Source organism: Dasypus novemcinctus, chromosome 21 (genome assembly GCF_030445035.2).
Source record: "Dasypus novemcinctus isolate mDasNov1 chromosome 21, mDasNov1.1.hap2, whole genome shotgun sequence".
Taxonomy (NCBI): domain Eukaryota; kingdom Metazoa; phylum Chordata; class Mammalia; order Cingulata; family Dasypodidae; genus Dasypus; species Dasypus novemcinctus.
The window spans coordinates 16,723,592-16,745,718 of record NC_080693.1 but is presented as its reverse complement, the minus strand read 5'-3'; the positions used below and the strand labels follow the sequence as shown (position 1 = coordinate 16,745,718).

The following is a 22,127-nucleotide window of genomic DNA, read 5'->3' as shown; positions in this document are numbered from 1 at the left end:
GCAAACGCTCAAGTATTTTATTCCCAGATCACCTGTTTTTAACATGATTGAGATTTGCTTTATTGTGTGTGTGTGTAGGGTTTCTCTCACTCTCTCTCTCTGGATATATACACACGCGGATACAATCACACACACAACCACAGACATACCCAGACATACACTCACTCACGATCATTTTTCCTTGAACTATTGAAGGTTAGGTTCCATGCACGATGGCATTTGCCCCTAGACCCCTCAGTGTTTTTTTTACTAAGAACTAAGATATCCTCTTACGGAAGGACATGACAATTATCAACCTTCATACATTTAGCTTGAAACAGTGGTTTTATTTAGTCTATTCCCCATTATAGTTTTGTGAAATGACTCAAAATGTACTTTTTTCCCCTATAGGGCACTACTTTGATCCCTAAACACCTTTTACTTACTTTGCTCTGAAATATTTCCACAGCTTTTCTAAGAATACCCATTGCTCTCCTCAGTTGCACAAAGGACATTGCAAATTGTGTAGTTGCTCATAATTAGATTTAGATTATTCATTTTACAGTCAAAAGCCTCCCTGGGGAATCCTGAGTCTGTGTCAGCTTTTCACATTTGGAGGCACAATGATGTCCATCTGTCCCTCCCTGGAAATTTTAATTTTGATCAACCAGTGTGGCTTTTATCCCAATTTTACAAGAGATAATTAGTGTCCCTCCCCCACCCCATTAATCTAGTCAGGAGTGTGGAGGAGGCACTTTAAGACCTTACAAATATCTTCATCCTCCATGACGTTCCCCAGCGATCCACACTCATGGGTGATTCTTACCTTATCCATCTTTACTACAATGATGGGAAAACTGACAATTTTCCAACACCAGCAATCCCTCCACATCGACCAGTTGGATTATTATGTTCTCCTTTAAGCAGGAGTCATCCTACATCTCCTATTTATTGTTATTAGCAACTATTTGTAAACTCGGTTCTAGCTGTGGCTCTTAGGCCCCCTTTTGTGCCGGCTGCTGGCTGTGAAATGCCCAATAGGTTTTTATCAAGTTTTTTACTTTCTACCTGAAGAACATGTTCCAGGGTTATGATGTGCCTATGTATTCGGACTTGGATTCAGCCACCCGAGAGTCCCAATCACAATAAATGGGGAATGAGCTTAGAGACCATGGTCTGGTTGCTAGGAGTGCTTATTGCTACTGGGGCATCTTGCCTGCTTTAACTTACTTTGACAGGCAGAGATATGAAATACATGCATGTATATATGCACACACATACAGATATTCATATACACAGTCATACATGTGTTCGTATAAACATGGGTATATGTGTATATGCTTTTGTGTGTGAATATTGTATATATGTTATGTACATCTGTCTACTTTGGACATCATGAGTTTACAACAATACTTCTGTGGTTTTGCACCCTCAGAGTTCTTCCTTGAAAATATTACATATACTATATTTATATTACATATAAAATATTACATATTTTAATATGTGTTCTCCCAGTGAGATGTCTGCCTCCCAACAACATCAGCTTATCCATTTGCTCAATCCTGCAATGATCTAAGATGGTTTCAGCCATTGTTCATGCATATCAATACATAAAACAAACCCAACAAAACACGTTAAGATTTGTGGTGCCACAGACTGGAACTCTCCACCCCAGCGTTGCTCCCAGGCTGCCAAGGTCCAACAACACACTTCACAGGAAGTACGACAATCCACTTAAGGAGCCTCATCCTGGATGGCCCAGTCCCCAGCCCAGGGCTGCAGAGCGCCCCCTGCTCTTCCCGTGCAGGCTCAGTGTCACTGTACCATCTACACCTGCGGGGCCTCAACCTGGCGCGAGGGCTGCAGGTGCTGGGCACTGGGCCTGGATCCTCCCAGGCAAGTGCCAGGACATGACTCCCACTTAAGCCAACTTTGCACTGGTTGCATTTGCTACTACATGATTTCAAAACAGGTTTTTCTCCACCCCCACTTCAATCCTCCCTAGAGATCACATAGATCCTCTTTCTAATGACAAAAAGTGGGGAGGGGCTTGGGCAGCTGCAATGGCAGCCCATTGGGATCCAGGGGAATCTGGGCCAGGTGGGTCCATGAGGCCCAGGCTGTGGGTGCATGGGGCCATCTGACTGCATCTCCCAGCTGTTCTCTGGCACCCCTTTTCTGAACTGGTGCTGCTCTTACTAGCTGTCTTAGGTTCTCCATCCCCCCAGCTCCACAGGCCTTAGGTGGCACTAAACCTGTTGGCCAGCCAAGATGTCTACAACCTCCAGGTCAAGAGTATGGATTACTCTTCTTTAGGGATACCTGTAAGCCCCTGATGTCCTTGACTTTGAGAGAAAGAGTGGGAAAGTCAAAGGAGTCTGAGAGTCTCTGCCTAATTGGCTTAGGAGGAATCTCAGGGGTTCTCTCTCACTTGGCAGAGAGCCACGTGTGCTTTGTTGGATGCCTTTGGGAGGGGTAGCTCCATGGGAAGGGTGTGGACCCTCCTTTAGGCCCATCATCCCTCTTAATTCCTAGGAAGGTCTGGAGCCAGCAGATATGTCCATTCTGAGTGAATTCCTCCCTGATCCATGATAGGAATTGTGTTTTACTCCTGGGTAGCATGTTTCTGGATGTTCAGACCTCCCGAGGACATTCTGGTACAAACCTACAATGGCCAGAAGCAATGAGGAGACGGGGATACCTGCAGATTATTGGGCCTTTGTGGATGTGGCCTGGAGTCTCGGCCAGCTGGGGATGGAAGCTGCAGTTTCCCACAGCAAAAGGGGAGAAAACAGGGAGAGAGGCGCTTGACTCTGGTTCCAAACACAAGGAGAGAGGCTTTGCGAGGACTGCCTGGAGACATCTATACAGGTCCTCTGGGATTGGAGACTTGTGGTCTGATGTCTAACTCTTTTTAAGAAACCTATGGGGCAAGAGCTGGCCTGGTTAGTGGTTGATGAATGAGTACAAAAAGATGTGCCTGAACTGAGTGGCCTGCACAATCACAATTTGTTGGGGAACGTATGACCCGTATATGTTCCGTGTGCGTGGAAACCTCTTCATTCCTGTCTAGTAGGTCAGCATTAATCCTATGTACTGACAGATACTGCAGGATCTGCCCAGCCTTAAAACCTGGAGGGTGTGTCAGTTCTGGGCTCCTAATGGGCACATTGCACCATGGTCACTGGCTCTCCCACGGTTAGGTTCTCAGCCTTTACAAGAACCCACCGTCATTTCAGTAACTGATTTCCATACAGTGCATACATCTCTGAAGAGCATGAGACCTAATTCAAAGCCCTGTGGTCTGTGCTCCGATGCTCACGTGGGGCTCCCCTTGGCTTCTCATGATGTTTGGTTCAGTCCAGAAACCTAAAGGACCGTAAAGTCTCCTGAGTTAAATGGTCCTTGCCTGGGGTGCCAGTCCTTGCCTGGACCGCTGCCCAGTCCTTTCCTGCTCTGTGCCCACGCAATGCTGACAGTCTTCCGTGCCACACAGCAGATGGGTTGGAGGCTTTCCCCCAAGTTAGAATATGCTGCTTTCAGAACCCAAATAACCTAAGTGACATTGTGCTTCCTTCATGTGAGGAGGGAGGTAGAGGATGCAATAATCCATTCTTTTCTTTTGAGGAATCCCTGACATGCCCCAGACCACTGGACTCACAATCATTTTACTTCTGGGTGGGGCACTTGAGGCTTTGATGACTTTATCTTCCCCCTCTGGAATGAATACATTTTATCAAAATACGTCTCTTGCTCACCATATCTTGTTTATTGGGCAGATGAGCACATCTGTCAGATCAACGATTAATATGGACTGGAGGCTGTCTTAGACTGTGATAGCAAAGAATTGGAGTGACCCCTTAGTTCATCTTATGGCAGTCCACGGCCATCCACCAGAATCCATCTGGGTTTTCAGGAGCCAGACTTGAATTAATGGGGATAAGGCGAGGACCACTCTACTGCACCCTGTAGACCACTAAGGAAGGCTTTCATCTGTCTTGACCTTTGGGAATAACACTCTCCTTTATTTGCTTGGCCAAGCTGGGTATGGAGGCAGTTTCAGAGTCTTCCACTGTGCCCTGCCCATTGTGACAGCTATTATCTTAAGGTCAAGGAACCAATTTGTATTGCCAACTACAAATGTATCACATTGTTTTAAAATTCATCTGTTGAGGGACACTTGGCTTTTTCCCATCTTTTGGCCATAGTGAATAATGCTCTTAATTTACATTTCCATGCAAATATATGTCAAAGTCCTTGTATACAATTATTTTGAGTATACAGGGCAGTTTGGCATTGCTGTGTCATACGGGAATTCTATCTTTACTTTCACAGATTTATCAGACTTCCCATAGCACTTATATCAATTTACATTCTGACCAGGGGGACAAGTGGGTTGCATTGACACTATACTTTTCAACTCTTGTTAGTTTAAAAAAAATTTTTTTAAGTTTTAAAAATTTCTCTTCCCTCCCCCGTTGTCTGCTCTCTGTGTCCATTCACTGTGTGTTCTTCCACGTCCACTTGCATTATCTGGCGGCACTAGGAAACTGCATCTCTTTTTTGTTGCATCATCTTGCTGCATCAGCTCTCCCCGTGTGTGGTGCCACTCCTGGGTGGACTGCGCTTTTCTCATGCGGGGTGTCTCCCCTTACAGGATGCACTTCTTGCACATGGGGCACCCTTATGTGGGGGCGCCCCAGCGTGGCATGGCACTCCTTGTGCATGGGCCAGCTCACCACATGAGGTGGGAGGCTCTGGGGATCAGACCCTGGACCCTCCATATAGTAGACAGATGCTCTATCAATTGAGCCACGTCCACTTCCCAAGTTTTAAAAATTTTAAGTGATAGGTATTTTGGGGTGTAAAGTGGCATCCAATTTTGGTTTTAATTTACGTTTAGTTAATGTTGACAATCATTTCATGTGTTATCGTTTGTATATATTCCTTGGTGAAATGTATATTCAAATTCTTTGCCTGTTATTCAATTGTACTATTTATATTTTTGTTGTTGAACTGTATGAGTCATTTATACACTCTGATTATTAAATTCTTATCTGATACATGACTTACAACTATTTTATTCCATTTTGAATTGTTTTTTTCACTTTGTTCCTCACACATTACTGAGGAGGGTGTAATATGGTATAGCTCTCAAAATGGGTATGGTCATTTCTTTGAAAAATAAATTTTTAAAAAGACCTGGTAACAAGCATAAAAGACAGCAGTTAGCTCTTCTGGATATCATCCCAACAAATCAACCCTTAAGTTCATAAAAAATTCTGCACAAGCAGGATTATAGTAGCTTTATTACTAATAGCCAAAGAAGGAGAGACACAAATGTTTTACCTGTAGGTGACTGGATAAACAAACTCAGGAACAACAAACTATGGAAAACTAGTGAGCAATAGAGAAAAACAAAAACTTGATACACAAAACAACATGGATGATTCTGGAGAATTATGGTGAGTGATAAAAACCTATTCCTCATGGTTATGTAATGTACGGATCAATGTACAATTTATGAATTTAAGAAATGATCAAATGACAGAAAAGGAGAACATAGTAGACTAAGGCTGCTGGTGGTTAAAATGGGCTTAGGGAAAGAGAAACAATTGTGGCTATAAAGGGACAACAAGAGGCCTCCTTGAATGATGGAAATATTCTGTCTTTACTAACAAACTCAATATCCTGGTTTGGATATTGTAGTCTAGTCTTGCAAATGGTGATTTTGTGGGAAACTTAGATAGGAGTATACAGGTCTGTGGTATGTTTTACAAATGCTTACAAAATACAATGTCTAATGAAAAGGGACACAACCCAAATATCTAATAGTGAAAAAATGACAATTTTACACTATATCCTGAGTAATGTGTGTTCTTGTGGCCAGGTCTAAAAAGTTCTAAAGGAAATTCAGAAAAAAGCATCAGGGTGGTGTGAGCGAGTAGAGATTGTTTTTCTTTTTATTCTACTTTTTATATTATAACCAAGGAAAGTGTAATGAGTTTTCAGTAATATGCTTAGCTTTTCCTGATTGCAATTTAACAAAAATTAAAATCTAAAATACAAAACAGGAATTAACTGGTAATCTACTACACCACCGATGGGAATGTAAAATGATACCAGCACTTGGGATAACTCTGGGTGGTTTCTTAAGACTTAACTGATGTAGGCTATGAGCAGGGGAGCTGTTCATATATTCGTAGATAACCTGAGTGGTGTGTTTTCTGTGCGAAGCATTTGGGACAGTGAGAATGGCAGCCCTGCCCTTGGTAACTATGACAACAACTCCAGTCCTGGAGAAACAATTTAGCAATGCAAACTATAAAATTGCAGACAAATGTGCTAAAGGCTTATCTAGAATGTATGAAGTCCATGCTAAAAGCTAACATAGGATGTGGAAGATATATGCTAATTCAATCCTATTGAGCACTGAAACAAAAGAACCATTTCGCCCTTCCTCTCTGTATAAAAGGAACTCAAAAATCTTGTTCGGGCTCGGGTTTGAAACAGAAAGTTCCCAAGTCCGATTGGCCATCAATAAATCATTTTTTACTTCTCAATATCATTCCTGAGTTCTGGTCTTTCTATACGCAAATAATTGAACCTCTCTTGACTTCTACTACATAATCACACATCTCTCATATGACCAAGTCATTCCACACCAAGGTATTTACCTGGAAAATGATATCATCTATCCAGACAAATGCTTTTTCAGGAATTTTCCTAACAATTCTGTGACACAAAAAACAGAAACAGGGAGCTGTCTCTAGCACAGGAACGTTTTAACAAATTGTGGCCCATCTATGCAATGCCAGCAGGCTGAACTGCTGCCACAGGAACAACACAGATAAATCACTAATGATGTAGAGTAAATCAGTCAACAAGAAAAATACCAACTGTAAAGTTACATCCATTAGAAAAGGGTCTCAAAATGCAAACTAATTAAGAATGAGGGAGAGCAGGTGGTTAGGGAAGGGGAGGTGGGAGAGAAACTGATTCCGCCAGGCCCTGGAAACACCTCGGGTATATGTGCTCCATGGAGACACCTGGGGTGTATGTGCTCACTGTCACAACCGAGGGGATTGGGACCTAGGGGTAAACCTCAACACTCATCCCTGGCACGCCGGCGAGGTGCGCCCTCCACTGGACGTCAGTTACACCTCAACAGAGCTGTTTAAATGGCCACACAGACCCGCCCACCACGGCTGCTCACCACTGTTCTGAGCACTTGGGGTCTATTGGAGGAACATCACGGACAATTCAATTGAGTAACTCAATAAACAATATGAAGAGAGAAAAAAGTAAAGGAGAGAGGTTTTCAGAAGCAGCAGAGCCTTCCCTCCCCTCTGCTCCCGAGCTCAGCCCTGGACTGAGTCAGAAGGGAGGGGAGACGGTGGGGCCTCAGCCAGGACCGGGGCCTGCAACTCTTAAAGCTGTAGGTTGTCTCCACAGCTGGGTGCAACTGGGGGGATTCTGTGAACTCACTTTGCTGCTTAAACCTAACCATTATAAAGAATCATCATTTACAGTCTGCCACAGAAAAAATGACACCCAGTCTTAGGGTATCACTGGTGTCTCTGCTCACAGGAGGCTGAGAAAACACCTGACATTTTACATTTCCTCCCCTTTCTGTGTCAGGCTGAACTTTGCCCCTGACCCTGCTTAAGCAGGAGACAAGTGACCCACCTTCCAGCAGGCACAGCAGGAGTGGGGGGTGGGCTCCACCACTGAGGAGGGGGAGGATGGTGGAGGAGGGCACTGGGCTCCCCTGGGTCTGAGCTACCTTCAGAGGCATCTAGTGCGCTGGGCCTGCCTCAGCTTCCCTCATGCAACACCTGCAGATTCAGCATCCTGAGGGGACAGTCCCACAGGCCTGGGGTCACATCCACCCAGCACCCCCAGGAGGGCTGTGCTTGACAGGCGGTAGTCCTGACCCAGGACAGCTCTGGGAGTCTCACGTCATTGGAGAGAAATGAGGTCAAGCAGGAGAGGAGCTGGGACAAGAGCAGCCCTAACTCTGGGGGAAGCACGAGGCAGCACTGCTCCACGGGCTCGGGGCTGGATGGTTTCCATCATTACCCCTCAGCATTGGGACGAGGAACCTGGACACCCCCAAACGGCTACGTAGTCTGGCCTCTCCAGGGCATCTTTCCTTTATTAGTTCATTTTCAAAGGATTTGGGGCCATTGGGGACGAGAACTCACTCTCTCCTGGCACTGCATTTGGCAGTATGACCTTATCAGGTTTCTCTTTACACTTTCTCCCTAGAGAAATGGTCACCTGGTCAGAGGTATTCCAGGACCCCCATGTTTTTATATGATGAGCTGGAGGTAGAACCTGAGAATTCAGGTCCAGTCTGTGTCCCTCTCTGGGGACTTTTCTCAGTGCCATCATCTCTCCTCAGCTCCATCTGCTCATTGCTAAAAAGGACTAACACTCCCTACTATCACACATACAATACAATAGGTTCCTGGGCCCACCTTTCTATGCCTTCAGGGCCCAGCTGCCTTCTGGGAGCTGTCCGTGTGCCCTGGGCCCTGCCAACTGAGCTCAGGCTGCTGCTCTCTCCCTAGACTTCCACAAGGTTTCACTGTAGAAGTCCCTACTCCGGTTTGCAAATCCTATGCCAGAAGGCAACTCAACCATGAAGGGATCAACCAAACTGTCATGGAGAAACACTGCCCTGTCCTCAGCTACCAAGCCTTCTGTCCCAGCCTCGATTCACTGTGTGACATCCCAGCTGAGCAGATGGTCGTCATCCCTGAGGGAAGACCAACAGCTTGAAGAGTTTCAATTCACCTCCTAGAAAAGCCCTGCACTATTCTATTGGAATCCTTTCTCTGCCAAGCCTTCTACAGTGTTCATCCTAATTGCAATAGGGGTAAATTTCAACTAAATGTATGATATAGAGGGTCAATCTTAAAGTACACAAATTTATCTATGTACACACAATCATTTGCCAGCACAGGAATGTAGAGTTTTCCCTCCATAAAGGATCAGCCCCTGGAGGCAACGCGCCCATAGCACAACTCCATGTCCATGAAGGAGAAGTCTTGCACAACCTCGAATGCCTGTTCCATCCTTGGAAATCCTTCTTCCTTGATCACAGCTCCAGTAAGGCCTATCCCCACCACCTGGTCTCCAGGGAAAAAAGGGGAGCAGGCTGCAAGAGTTACAAAGAGCAACATGCTTCTGGAAGGAGCACAGTGATCCCTCTCAGAAGATGCACGATGGGATGGCCCCACATTCCTTACACACCTGCCCTCACAGGCGCCCCCCAAGGGCCCTCACCAGCAGGCCTGGGGAAGCTCGTCTTTTATCCCCAACAAGGTTGGTCATTATCTGACAAGAGCACGTTGTGAGCCCTAAGTAGCTACGTCATACAGACTCCTAGTAAAAACAATTAACACTATAAAAATAAATCTACCCAAGTGAACCTGAGCGCAGGGAGAGATGGGTAAATAATGACGGGTGGATCAAATCCAACAACTAAGGAGCTTTCCAGGACACTGTGTCCCCTGACACTCTACCCTCCATCTAACCTAGTGCGGCAGTTACAAACTAGAGTCATCCTGCACGGGACCCCATTTCCGCATTCCATGCAGTGTAGACGCTGCCTCTGCTTCTCCCAGTCTGTCTTCATCCCGCTGTGGCTCAGCATCAATACGTCCCTTCACACACAACACCGGCAGGCAGAGAACACGCAGCGCTGAGCTGAGCCCGGCCATGTGGTCCATCCTCAGAGCAAGGGTCTTGTGCTGATGTCAGGAACACAGCAGCCTGAGAGTGGAAAGGCCGGTGGCCCAGTGTGAGGGCTGGTGGCAGTGCCTAACAGTGACAAGTGCAAAGGGCTTTATGGTTTGCTACTTAAACCCTGAAGGCTGTGGGGGAAGGTACTGGAGTGGGGCTAGCAGACACATATTCCTACAAAGTATGCAAAGGTAAGTCATAAACAAAAGAGAAAGCAGAAAACTACCTAATCTGGGCTGCCAAAGGGAACAGCTCAAGGGAAGTTTCACTAGGAAATGAAATTTCAATGAGGCCTCTGAGGAGCATCAGAAGCACAACCACCCTCCCAGGAGAAGAAGAAGACTCCAGGAGGGAGGAGCCCAAGGTGGCTGGAAGGCTGTGGGAACTCCCAGGAGAGCAGCGGGTGGTACTGAGTAAACCCAGCAGGCAGAGGCCTCATGAGCCATATGAAGGTCATGACCAGGTCCTGTTCTGGAGAAAACGCTGAGGTAGCTCTATGGTTGAGGGACTCATCCCGCGTGTCCCGTGGGCTTACCTACCTGCCTTATTTTCTTCAGGGAGACTCCTCCTCCTCCTCACAATGGAGAAATTCAGCTCAGGATGAACCAAGAACTGGGGGAAAACAAACAACGTCATCAACCGCTATGGCTGAAAGGACGTCTAAGAGTCCAGACTTTATAAATCCCCTCCGCAGGACAAATGTGCACACGACGGTGATAGAGCAGAGAATGAAAGACTCTCTTCTACCTGGGAACCAGGAAACCACCCAAACACTCCTTTCAGGAAAAAAGAAAGAACATGGCATCTGGTTGGGGGTTACACTTCAAGTTTCCTGGGGTTAGACATTTACAAGATGTTTATTCATTGGCTGGATGGGATGGGAGTCTGATTTTTTCATTCTTTTCACTCCCTCCTCTCTCCTTGGCCCCAAGTCTCTAGCACCTCTCTGAAAACTCTGATAAAGTGAAGTTAGTTTGTTCTAGGATGGGCACAAATAGATGGCAACAACTACGTCTGGTTGGACATGGAATTTCTTCAAAGAGAAAGGAAGGGTCAACCCCATGCCCTGAATGTCTGACACCTGTTTGGAGGCCCCAGGACCTGCTGCCCTCAGAGCCTGGGTGGGTACAGGACACTTGGGAGGTTTTGGGGGTTTTTTTAGTTATCTTTTTTTTAAAAAGATACATAAATCACACAAAATATTACATTAAAAAATATGAGGTTCCTATATACCAAACTCCCTATACCCCCCACTCCTCCCACATCAACAACTTCTTTCATTAGTGCAGTACATTCATTGCATTTGATGAGTACATTTTGGAGCACTGCTACACAGGATGGATTATAGTTTATGCTGTAGTTTACACTCTCTCCCAGTCTATTCACTGGGTTATGGCAGGACAAATAATGTCCTGCATTTGTGCCTGCAGTGTCATTGAGGACAACTCCAAGTCCCGAAAATGCCCCAATATCAAACCTCTTTTTTCCTCTCCCTGTCTTCAGCAACTCCTGTGGCCACTGTCTTCACATCAATGGTATAATTTCTTCCATTGCTAGATTCATCAATAGTTCTATATAAGGACAAGTTCACAGCAGGGGGACTGACAGATATTTTCAGTTACGAGGGAAGCCCCCACTTTCCTTTCAATGTTCAGTTGATCCTCTCAGGCTGCTTCAGAAAGGAAACAAATGACAGCACCATCCACCTCTCCTGTGCCCAAGGCACAGGAAGCTACTGACCCAATAAAGCCCCTTTGCCTTGAAGTCCTGCCCAGGTCGACTCCTCCTTTATGTTCTTGTAATTGGTCTATTTTGAAAGGCTTTTCTGGAAGTCATCTCTCAGGACACAGCCCTGAGAAGCCCTGAGAAAAAGAAAAGCCACCCCTGACATCTGAAAGCTGGCCTGGTCCTATCAGCTGTACTCCTGGGACACCTGAACCAGATCACAAACCATCAACCCCAGGCCAGGTCAGAGTAAAACCATGGGGGAGGGAGAAAGAAAGGGGCAGAAGAAACACACACAAAAAAAAAGGTGTAGGGGGATTCACCACTTATAATCAAGACTGATTGTAGATAAAACCTATTATTCAGTCCATAGATTTCACCAAACATGCCCCTGTCCCGGCTAGTGATAAGTGACTGCTGGTTCTTTGCCAAGTAGGCATTTAGCCTTGCTCCAGGCTTCCTGCTTCTCGATAAAATGTAACATTCCCACTCACTGAATCACCCAGGTTCCTGGATCATTCAATCCAGAGCATAACCCTCCTCTTAAAACACTCCCTCAAACCACCTACAGTCCCAAGTCCTATGGGAGAAACCTTTTCTAATATCATCTTCCTGAGATTACCCCACTGTTTCCACTGGTGTGTTTTCTCCAACTGCAATGACTAATGCATACAACTTACTCTCAGTCTCTCAAGTACAGGTGTATCTTTTTTTCCTTTCTTTTTTGCAGGGTGTGGGGGGCGGGGGGAAGTGGAAAGGGGAAGTTTGGCTGAAGTATATTGACTGTGTCCTTAATAATGGAGAAACAGAGTGTGAAAACTGAGACAAAAGGGTAATTTTGCTTGGGAAATTCAGGAATGGCATCAATAAGCACACAAACCTATGAGCAGGAACTAAGAGATGAAGAGGTGCCTTGGCCAGGTTAACAGGTGTGTTGCTGGCTGAAGTAAAGGTCTGTGACAGACTCCAGGTTTTGAGAAAGCTTGCTGCATAGCGTGGGCCATGAGCAACAGCCCAGGTTGGAATGACAACCCTGTTAGAGCAAGGGAAAAAGAGAAAGAACAGAGCCTGGTGAGTACCACACACAGGAGCTTCCTCCGCCTCCTCAAACCAACCAGTCCTCTCAAAACTGCGATTGCTCTTCTGGGTGGAAATGTCTTCATTTGTGTGGACTGCCCCCAGCTCTACCAACTAGTTCCACCAATGAGACAAGGAAAACACCCTTGACTGTTAATATCCAGGTTAGAACGGATATTCTAACCTGGTGCTGGGTGCACCAGGTGCAGGGGAGGCACTGAACTTTCAAGGGACAAGTGATTCAGCCGGGTGACCATTTCCAGGGAGGACATCCTGCTGGCGGGAGGGCGCTAATCACTGCCAACTTCATGACCTAAAAGGCCCCTGGGGCTGCGGGGAGAGGAGGGAAGGAGGCGAGGGGCTCAGGACCCAGACCCCACCCCGGCTTTCTGAGCAGCAGCTCTATATACCCATGTTTTCTTTTGGAAATGCTCTACCTCAGAAATATTAAGAAGAAAAGTATATTAAGGGGAAAAGTTGAAAACCATTGCTTCCCAGCAGAGCCTGGAGGGGGCGAGCGGAGCGGACGCCAACGGGCCAACCAGGGTCCTTAACGCGCATCTGCAGGGCCCGGGGCCGAGGAAGGGGCAGCGGACGGAGAACGGGACCGGACCCCACGCGGCTTAGCGACCAGACTCCGGGAGAAGGACCCTTCCCGGCCTCCAGCGCCACCCCGGGCGCTCACTGAGCTCCAGCCTCACTGCAGCTCTGGGTTACGCCAAGTGCGCCCCCCCCGACAACGGTTAACTCCGCGTCGTGTCGCCGCCTCCGGGAGCCGCGCGCCTGACACCTTTCCAACGGCCCTCCTCACGCGCAGGCCCACGCGCCGCTCCCATCTGACCAATCAGCGCTCAGTTCTCCTGCCAGGGAAAACAATCAATCGATCCTGCTCGTCCTTCAAGACCAAAGAAGCAGAGGATCGCCGCACTCGATTGGTAAAGTCCGGACGTGGGGATCGCCTGGTCTAAGCTCGGTGCCCGCTGGCTGCAGCTTGGGTCGCTCAAAGTTGAGTTCCCTGTCGTGGAAGGAGCTGTCGAGAATACACTTTCTTTGTCTGGTGTTTCCCCTCGGTTTAATGTGCTTCCTGTAAATCCCTCCACTGCGTCTGATGTCGCATCTTTCAAAGAAATGGGTGCGGTGATTGGACTCTGAGGCTCCTCACACATCGTGGCCTCGGAACTAGGATGTGTTCTCATCCTGGGCCTGGTCATCCAAGTCATCCTGAATTGAGCAGCCTCCCAATCCAGAAAAACCTTGAACACCACTAGTGAATGCACAGGAAAGAAGCCACAACATGTAAGTTTGGGAAAGCCAAAGGAAAACTCAGTCATGCGAACTTTCTTAGAATTGTGGTTCTGTTTTACCAGAAGAGTTTGCAACTTTAAATCCTGCTTTGAAACCTGCAAGGACAGACCTACCCACAGAGGCACAGAGCCTATATACACGTTGTCAGGGGCTACAGAGGCAGAGAAGAAAGCAAGGTGATCAAAAAGGACAGAAACTAGGGCAGAGACTGGGGTCAGTTTTCATTATTAAAATTACAAAATCCAAACGGTAGGGTATAGGTGTTTGAATAGTCGATTACATTGTAGGACACTTTAGTTCATTTACGCCTTACAACATACCAGTGTTAATGAGAAGTAAAGTGAGCTGCCGAAGTCACACAGCTATTACAAGTTGAATGAAAGATTTTAGAAAAGATTTTTAAAATCCACAAATTCTCACATTCTGTTCCCCCAGACAGAGGTGCTGTGTCTGGAGGCCTGTTTCCTCATTATTCCTTCTACCCAGTTCCCATACCAGAACAGACCCAGGAATGAAAGATCCCTCAGGGGACCCATGGAGACCACAGGGCCGAGGGCTCCTGTCTCCCACCAGTACAATGGAAGGGGTCAAGACACAGGGCAGGCAGGAGGTAGAACCCATAAAGCCACAGGAGGAGGAGGACAGAGGGCTCGATGAAACCTTGACTTCCAGAAGGGACTCTGCTGAAGAGGCTTCAGGTCCCCGGTGGGCACCACCAAGTCAACACATAGGGCAACGAAAGGACTGCAGTCCAGTGGACAAGCATTAGGAAGCGGGTGGAGAGGTTCTCAGGAGTGACCGTTGTGTCCTCTGCCCAGGACCCATGGCTTTGCCCTAATGTGGGTCAGGCCCAAAGGCAGGAACCATCAACATGCGTGTGGGTTCCTGGAGGGGCCTAGGCAGAATGGGGGGGGCAGGTCCTCCTCCCCCGTTCCTAGGGCCCTTTTCCACAGCACCTGCTGACCATTTCTGGTAAAGCATAGATGCACAGGCCACAGACTGTCTACTTAACAGAAAACTAGGTCACATTTCCTCTACAAGGCAGGGCCTTCAAGATACAAAGAATGCTGGAGAAAGGAAACGAAGTCAACTCTTTCAGCACCCATGCCAGACACCTGGAACTAACAAAAGGCCCACATGGTGTTCTCAGGCATTCTGTCCGATTTCAGGCAGAGGGGACCAAATAACTGAGAATGGGGACATCTGAACTCTGGACACCCTGGTTTGAAGCCTGGCCTCTCCCTTGCTTCATGGTGAGACCTTGGGGTGCTGATTGACTTTTCCCAGCTTCCGTGGCCAGGGTCTTGTCCCAGCACATGCCCCATAGGATGGTTGAAAGGCCTGAGGTGAAGCATGGAGCTTGCTGGGCTCTGGGATCTGCATGTACATGTAGGAGGTGAGCCACAGAGGGGAAGCAAAACGATCCTTCTACTGCTATGGGTAAGTGGGCAGGAAAGAATCCCTCCTAGTGTAGACTCCAGCATAGAACAAGAACTTATATTGTACTGTAGACCACAAAGATGGAAAAGGTTATTGCATATATCTGGTAACATGGGACTCCCAAGGGATCAAAGGACAAAGTGAGGACCTACTCCCACTGCTAGAGGGGGTCATTGGGGTGCAACAAGTGTGAGAATCTCTGTGTCTAACATCTGTCCATTTGTCTAGTTCTTTCCCACAGTCACCCTTGGGCCAGATCAGTTTCTTGGTTCCTTCAGTGCCCCAAGCTCTCTCCTGTCTCTGAAACTTATGTGGGTTCCACCTGCCCAGAATCCTGTCCACCCTCTGTCCCCAATCCTGTTCTGACTCCCACTCTCCTGTTGCTGGATTTCCCCTAGGTTTTTGGCTATGTTACATAAAAGAATTTAAGGGCATGCCAGTTTAGTTAGGTCAGTTGTTTATTTATTTATTTATTTAGGCAAAGGATTTTTCCAGTAGTTTGTTAAGGAAATGAAAGAAGAGCATAGAAATGGGAGAAAATAGGTTCCTAGGTATACTTGCAGGCTGGTCCAGGCAGAGAAGGGAAAAAGTGCCGATTTAACTTTTGCACTTGCTTTTTAAACCATTAATTGTTCCTCCCACTTGCTAATGTTTGGGGAAGAAGGTCCCAGTTGTTTGCTGTTTTGATTGATTACTACACCCATCAGTTGCCCTGGAAGGGCCAATGATAAGGCCCCTTGAGAATATCCAGGGCTTTTCCTTGATCCCACATGATCAAGGAAAATTCTCCCGGGGGCTCCAGGTGGAATTCCATGGCCACGACTTTCCCAGGGGTGGTTTTCTGCCAGGTCCCAGGTTCGTCTTCTCATTCCCTAAACTAGCCAGCTTCACTCCCACCATCTCTCCTGTTTCTCCATCTCCTCCTTGTCTTCAGCGCCCCCAGAAGGAGCCCTCAGGTCACCTGTGTGTCCTCTGGACTCAGTCGCAGGTGGGGCCCCATGTCCCTTAGACCCTGAGCTCTCAGGGACCAGACCCGGGGTTTCTGGGAGCCCCTGGCCCAGGCCCAGCACACAGGAGGGGCTTACTCATTATAGCTGGGTCTGCGTGAGGGCAAGACTTCAGAGGTTCTCACCATAAACATTGCTCTGCTGTGGGGGGAAGGGGGGACGGGACAGACCAGAGAGATAGGACAGGTCACATGGAGGCCACAGGTCAGGAGGGCCCCTGGGGAGCAGGTGAGGAGTAGGACAGGGAGCGCAGGAGCATACCTGGGCCCCATCAGTGACACCCTTGGGAATCATCCATTGGGGGCATCCAAGGATAACTGGTGATCCTGGTCTTGTAGGCCCATCTTAGCGACTGGGGTCCCAACAATGTTCACTTCCAGCCCAGACACTGCCCAGTAGAGAAAGACTGTGGGCTCCACCATCCTGTCCTTAGGGAAGCATCTCTGCCAAGGAGTAGAAAGACCCCTGCTCCCTCTGGACCAGTCTCTAATTTCCACTGCCCCCTGGAGCAGCTTCTGCCCTATGCTCTGGGCTCAGGGCACTCAGGAAACCAATTAATTGAGAGGGTGGGCTGGAGGCTCTAAGAATGTGTGGTTGATAAAACCAGTTTTCTTCTCCAGAATGTCCATCAACCTCTCAGAGGCTCAGGTTACTCATCTATAAATTGGCAAATGCCCCCGGCTTGCAGGGATATTGTGAAATAAAGAAGGGTGCCTTAAGGCACCTGCCATTGTTGCCTTCAGGAGAAGGCAGGAGTGCCTTCTGGAGCAATTCAGTTCCAAGGCTCCCAGCTGCACACAGCCAAGTGGCTTCGTATTCACTTTTATAAACTGATTCATTTAAATAATGCCTTTGGGGAAGCACATTTGGCTCAACTGATAGAACATCCGCCTACCACATAGGAGGTCCAGGGTTCAAACCCAGGGTCTCCTGACCTGTGTGGTGAGCTGGCCCATGCACAGTGCAGATGTGTGCGAAGAGTACCGTGCCACACAGGGGTGTCCCCCGCATAGGGGAGCCCCATACACAAGGAGTGCGCCCTGCAAGGAGAACCACCCTGCACGAAAAAAGCGCAGCCTGCCCAGGAGTGGCACTGCACACACAGAGAGCTGACACAGCAAGATGACACACACGAAAAAAAGAGACACAGCTTCCCAGTGCCACTGACAAGAATGCAAGCAGACACAGAAGAACACACAGCGAATGGACACAGAGAGCAGACAATGTTGGGGGGGGGGCGGAGGGAGAGAAAAATTTAAAAAATAAATCTTAAAAACGTAAGTAAGTAATACCTTTGTGGGTTCCATTGAAGGAGAATACAGGGTAAAATTTTGTTTTCCTTTTTGCTCCAAGGCCTGGCAGTTGAAGATCAGCAACCCATTACCCCAGCTCCCCTTTGGCCCTGGAGCAGCCCAGGCTCCTTGGAGGGGATGTCATCCACTCCTGGCCACTGGGCCTGGACCTACCCAAGCCACTCCTGAGACTGAGAGGCTTTCAGGCCTGCCTTCAGCTCCCCCTGTAAAGCCCAGAAGATTTAGCATCTAGATGGGACAATTCTACCAGGATGGAACCACATCCATCCAAGGCTGGTCTCAGGTAGGTGGAGTGTCATGGGATGGAGGTCCTGCCTAAAGACCCCTTGTACTCCCAATAGAGGCCAGCAGACCAAGCCTAGGGGTCCCCTGCAAGGAGCAGGACTGGAGCTGGGACAAGAGTGGCCCTTACCCTACAGGAAAGCAGGAGCCTCCACAGACTCCAGCAGAGAGGACTTGGACTGTTTCCATCATAACAGCTGGAATTTTTCAGGGGCCCTTGATGGTTGTGCCCCCGCAAGCTAAACCCTTTAGTGTCTCCTCTGAGCCTTCCTTTCCTTCACCCCTTTAAAGGCCAGTGTTTCATACACGAGGATGGCTCATTCCCTCCCATGGCACTACACCCTCCACCTACTGGGACTTCCTCCTTTGGTCACCTCGTTTTCCAGCTGAGCAACTGGTGAGCCCATGAGGAAGGGTCTGAGGCCATTGCGTTTGTATATTGTGGGCACCCTGGAAGAAGTGCCAGCCAGCACCTTCCCGGCATCCATGTCCCACCAAGCTTTGTAGCTCACCCAGTAAGCCAGGCTTGGAAAAAGTGGGCAGTGGAAGAAAGGTCAAAGGGTTCTTGGGGGCAGAACCCAAGATTCAAGATGGAGGTTCAGCCCATTCTTGCTGGTGAGCCCTCATTAAGTCACGACATCTCTCTGAGTCTATCTTCATCTCCAGAGGAGAACACCTCTCGTTACCAGTCTTCCCTGAGAGACAATCGCCCCACAGCCCAATGAGGGGACGGCTGTGGTATGTATCCACACCTCCCTGGTTTCCAGCTGCCCTCTGGGAGGAGTCCTTGGTTCTGGGGCTGGGCTAAGGCTGCCTCTCTCTCCCTAGGCCTCCATCTGATTCCACTGAAGGAAGTTGCCACCCATGTATGTGCACATAATTCCTGAAGACAAGAGTTACAGTGTGAAGGAATTGAATGAGATTCTATTGGAAAAACCCTGTCATGTTTTATCTTAAACTTTCTATTCATTTTTTTGGTAGAGGTGGGGGGTGTGACTTTTATTATAATTTTTTTGTAGTGTTTTCGTGAACTAAGGGGCTCATTAAAATTTTTCCTATGTAGACTTGTGCTCTCTCTTCCTTAAATATTCTTTAATGTTTTTTTCCCAGAATTATCTAATTTCCCCATAAGTTATTGGCACATATCTTGTTAATGCATTTTTTGCTTTCATTATTTAAATTTATTCTTTGGATATACTATTGAAATTATTTCCCAGGAGATGTTAAAGAATGAATAAACTTGAGGTATCTAAGAATACATTAACAAGATATTTTGCAGTGTAAAACTTGCAAGAATAGGGAAACGGACTTTGGCCCAGTGGTTAGGGCGTCCGTCTACCATACGGGAGGTCCGCGGTTCAAACCCCGGGCCTCCTTGACCCGTGTGGAGCTGGCCATGCGCAGCGCTGATGCGCGCAAGGAGTGCCTTGCCATGCAAGGGTGTGCCCCGCGTGGGGGAGCCCCACGCGCAAGGAGTGCGCCCCGTAAGGAGAGCCGCCCAGCGTGAAAAGAAAGAGCAGCCTGCCCAGGAATGGCGCCGCCCACACTTCCCGTGCCGCTGACGACAACAGAAGCGGACAAAGAAACAAGACACAGCAAACAGACACCAAGAACAGACAACCAGGGGAGAGGGGGAAATTAAATAAATAAATAAATCTTTAAAAAAAAAAAAAAAAAAAACTTGCAAGAATAAGAACAGCATAATGAACACTGATATCCTGTTTACCCAGAGTCACCAGTTGCTCATATTTTTCTCCATTTACTTTATTTTTGTGCATTCTTAATCAATCAGCCAATCAATGACATACTTTCTCTTTCTCTCTCCATCTTTCCTCAGGATGTAGATACAGCCTCACTTACATAAAACATGTGTACATAAAGATAATGTTTTATCTTTGAATGATTTTCGATTAAAAGACAATATTTCATTGACATTTGCCTGTAAATATTTTGAGGGCATTTCCGAAGTACTGAGATAGTCTCTTACAAATCCACAGTATTCCATTCAAACTCCAGAACTGGAATATTGAATCTTCAAGCAATTCTACTGTTCCTATTGTAATTTTTCAAATGACTCAAAAGGTCAGTTTTATTTCCCCCATTTTAGATATAGATATATATATATATAGCCTACAGTCCACTATTTCATTTAATTACCAGGTATCTTTTCCTGCCTTTAATCTGGAATATTTCCACAGACTTTCTATGTAGTACAATATTGGCATCTTGTGAAAATACAGATTCCCCACCCTACCCATAGTTTAAAAGAAAATTCCAAAGGTCAGCTATATCTGATAGTTTCTCATGATGTAATTCAGGTTATTATCCTCTCCGTTGAAATACTACATAGATAATCTTGCATCCTTTTCAGAATCTCACATTTGAAGGCACACACTATCCATTGCCCTCACTGGTAATGGTAATTTTGATCAAACCATAAAGGACTTATCCAATATCTAATAAGTTGTGTCCCTCCTTACAACTAATAGGCAGTCTATGCAGGAAACACTTTAACACCATGAAAATAGCCTGCTTCTCGACAAATTGCCCCACTAACTTGCAGTCTTGCCTGACCCACCTATACTAAGGTATATGGTGATTTTCCAACCCTAGCACTCCCCGTAAAACTGGGTAAAAACAGTATCTCATTGATCCTCTGAAAAGACCTGTAAGATTAGGATGTATGGGGAATATTTTTCTCTTCATTTTAAAATTTGGATTCTGGGGGCCTAGAGCATAGAGTGCTCTGAGCTGTATGCAAGAATTCCAGTCACCCTAAGTCCTCCATGCGGAGAAGCCACATACAAGAACTTTGGTCAGGACCAAGCTGAGCTCATCCTTAAGCCGCCAGTCCAAGCACCAGACGTGTGAGTAAAGAAACCATCTTGGAAGTGGACCCTCCCATCCCCCACCATCAAATCAGTCCCACTAAGGGCCCAGGAATTATGAAGCTGAGAAGACCCACCCCACTGTTCCTTCTCCCACAGAATCCATGAGCATCAGAAAATGGTTGTTCTTTAAGACCACTTGTTTAAGGTGATTTGTTCACAGAGCAGTATGTATATAACAGGAACACCTGGGATATGGTTTTCTATCTCTTTATTTCCAATTATTTCACGTATTTTTTGTTTTGTTTCTCTTATAAATAACATGTTGCAGGAGCAGAGGTGGCTCAAGTGGCTGAGCACCTGCTTCCCACATGGGAGGTCCCAGGTTTGGTTCCTGGTGCCTCCTGAAAACAAAGACAAAACAACAAGCAAACAAATGAGAAAACTAACTCAGGGCACCTGATGTGGCTCAATGATTGAGCACCAGCTTCCCACATACGAGGTCCCAGGTTCACTCAGTAGCCCCAGTAAAAAAATAAATAAATAACATATTGCTGGATATTGTCCCTTTTCCCCAATATGAGAATCAATGACTCAGATTCTTGAGGTGGGACTTAGAACTTTAATAGTGAAATTTTATTTACAGTAAAATCCAGAAAAGACTTCAGGTCTTTTTGCCTTTAGACCCACATCTTCCCTGCCCACCCTCCCTCTAGGAACTCTAGCACCCTGTTTTCTCTGGGTAATTGATGAGGGGCTTTGTGGCAGTTTGAAATTATTTTATGAAGCCCAAAAAGAGAAATAATACGTTTTAAACTAATCCCTTCCTGTGGGTGTGAAACCCATTTGACTGGATTACTTCAGTGGGGTATGATTCACGTTGAGTCTCCGCTCTCCTGCTAGCTCTGATATAAAGGGAGACACAGAGACTCAGGCAGACAGAAAAAAAAGGAAGCCAGCATATTCGCTCCTGCAATGTGAGAGAGAGTGTTGCTTAAGCACAAAGCCTCCAAGAGGCCTGGGCCGAGGAGCAGCTGAAGAGGAGACCAGCCCTGCTCTGGGCCTGATAGCTTACAGCCGAACTTGGGAAGAGTGGAACAGCAGCGACTGATATAGGAGGCCCAGAAAGAGATAAGCCCCATGCCCGCCTACAGCTGAGCCCAAAAGAGGGTAAATTCTCCGCAGAGGCTGGCGGCCATCTTGCCTCACCACGTGGCCACAACGCCAGGATCAACAGTAGCCGACTTAGGTGAGAAAGCACCTCTTATGGTGCCTTGAGTTGGACTTTTCGTGGCCTTGGAATTGTGAGCTTTTACCCCAAATCAATACCCTTTATTAAAGCCATCCCATTTCTCCATTTCTGATACTTTGCCCCAATACCCTTTTGGCAAACTAAACTGCTTCAGTTCCCATCTCTG

General features: G+C 47.0%; 2 long non-coding RNA genes across 2 annotated transcripts; one reads left to right on the top strand and one right to left on the bottom strand.

Annotated features, from left to right (window-relative positions):
• Positions 1-5,270: 5,270 nt before the first annotated feature.
• On the bottom strand, positions 5,271-13,668 carry LOC101435188 (uncharacterized). The gene is made up of 4 exons (XR_001118544.3): positions 12,972-13,668; positions 12,338-12,490; positions 10,272-10,344; positions 5,271-9,762 (listed from the first exon to the last, which is right to left on the bottom strand). It is a non-coding gene; the product is annotated as an uncharacterized lncRNA (long non-coding RNA).
• Positions 13,328-18,943, top strand: LOC101434903 (uncharacterized). Its single transcript, XR_001118605.4, has 3 exons — positions 13,328-15,279; positions 17,640-17,882; positions 18,710-18,943. It is a non-coding gene; the product is annotated as an uncharacterized lncRNA (long non-coding RNA).
• The last annotated feature ends 3,184 nt before the right edge of the window (positions 18,944-22,127 follow it).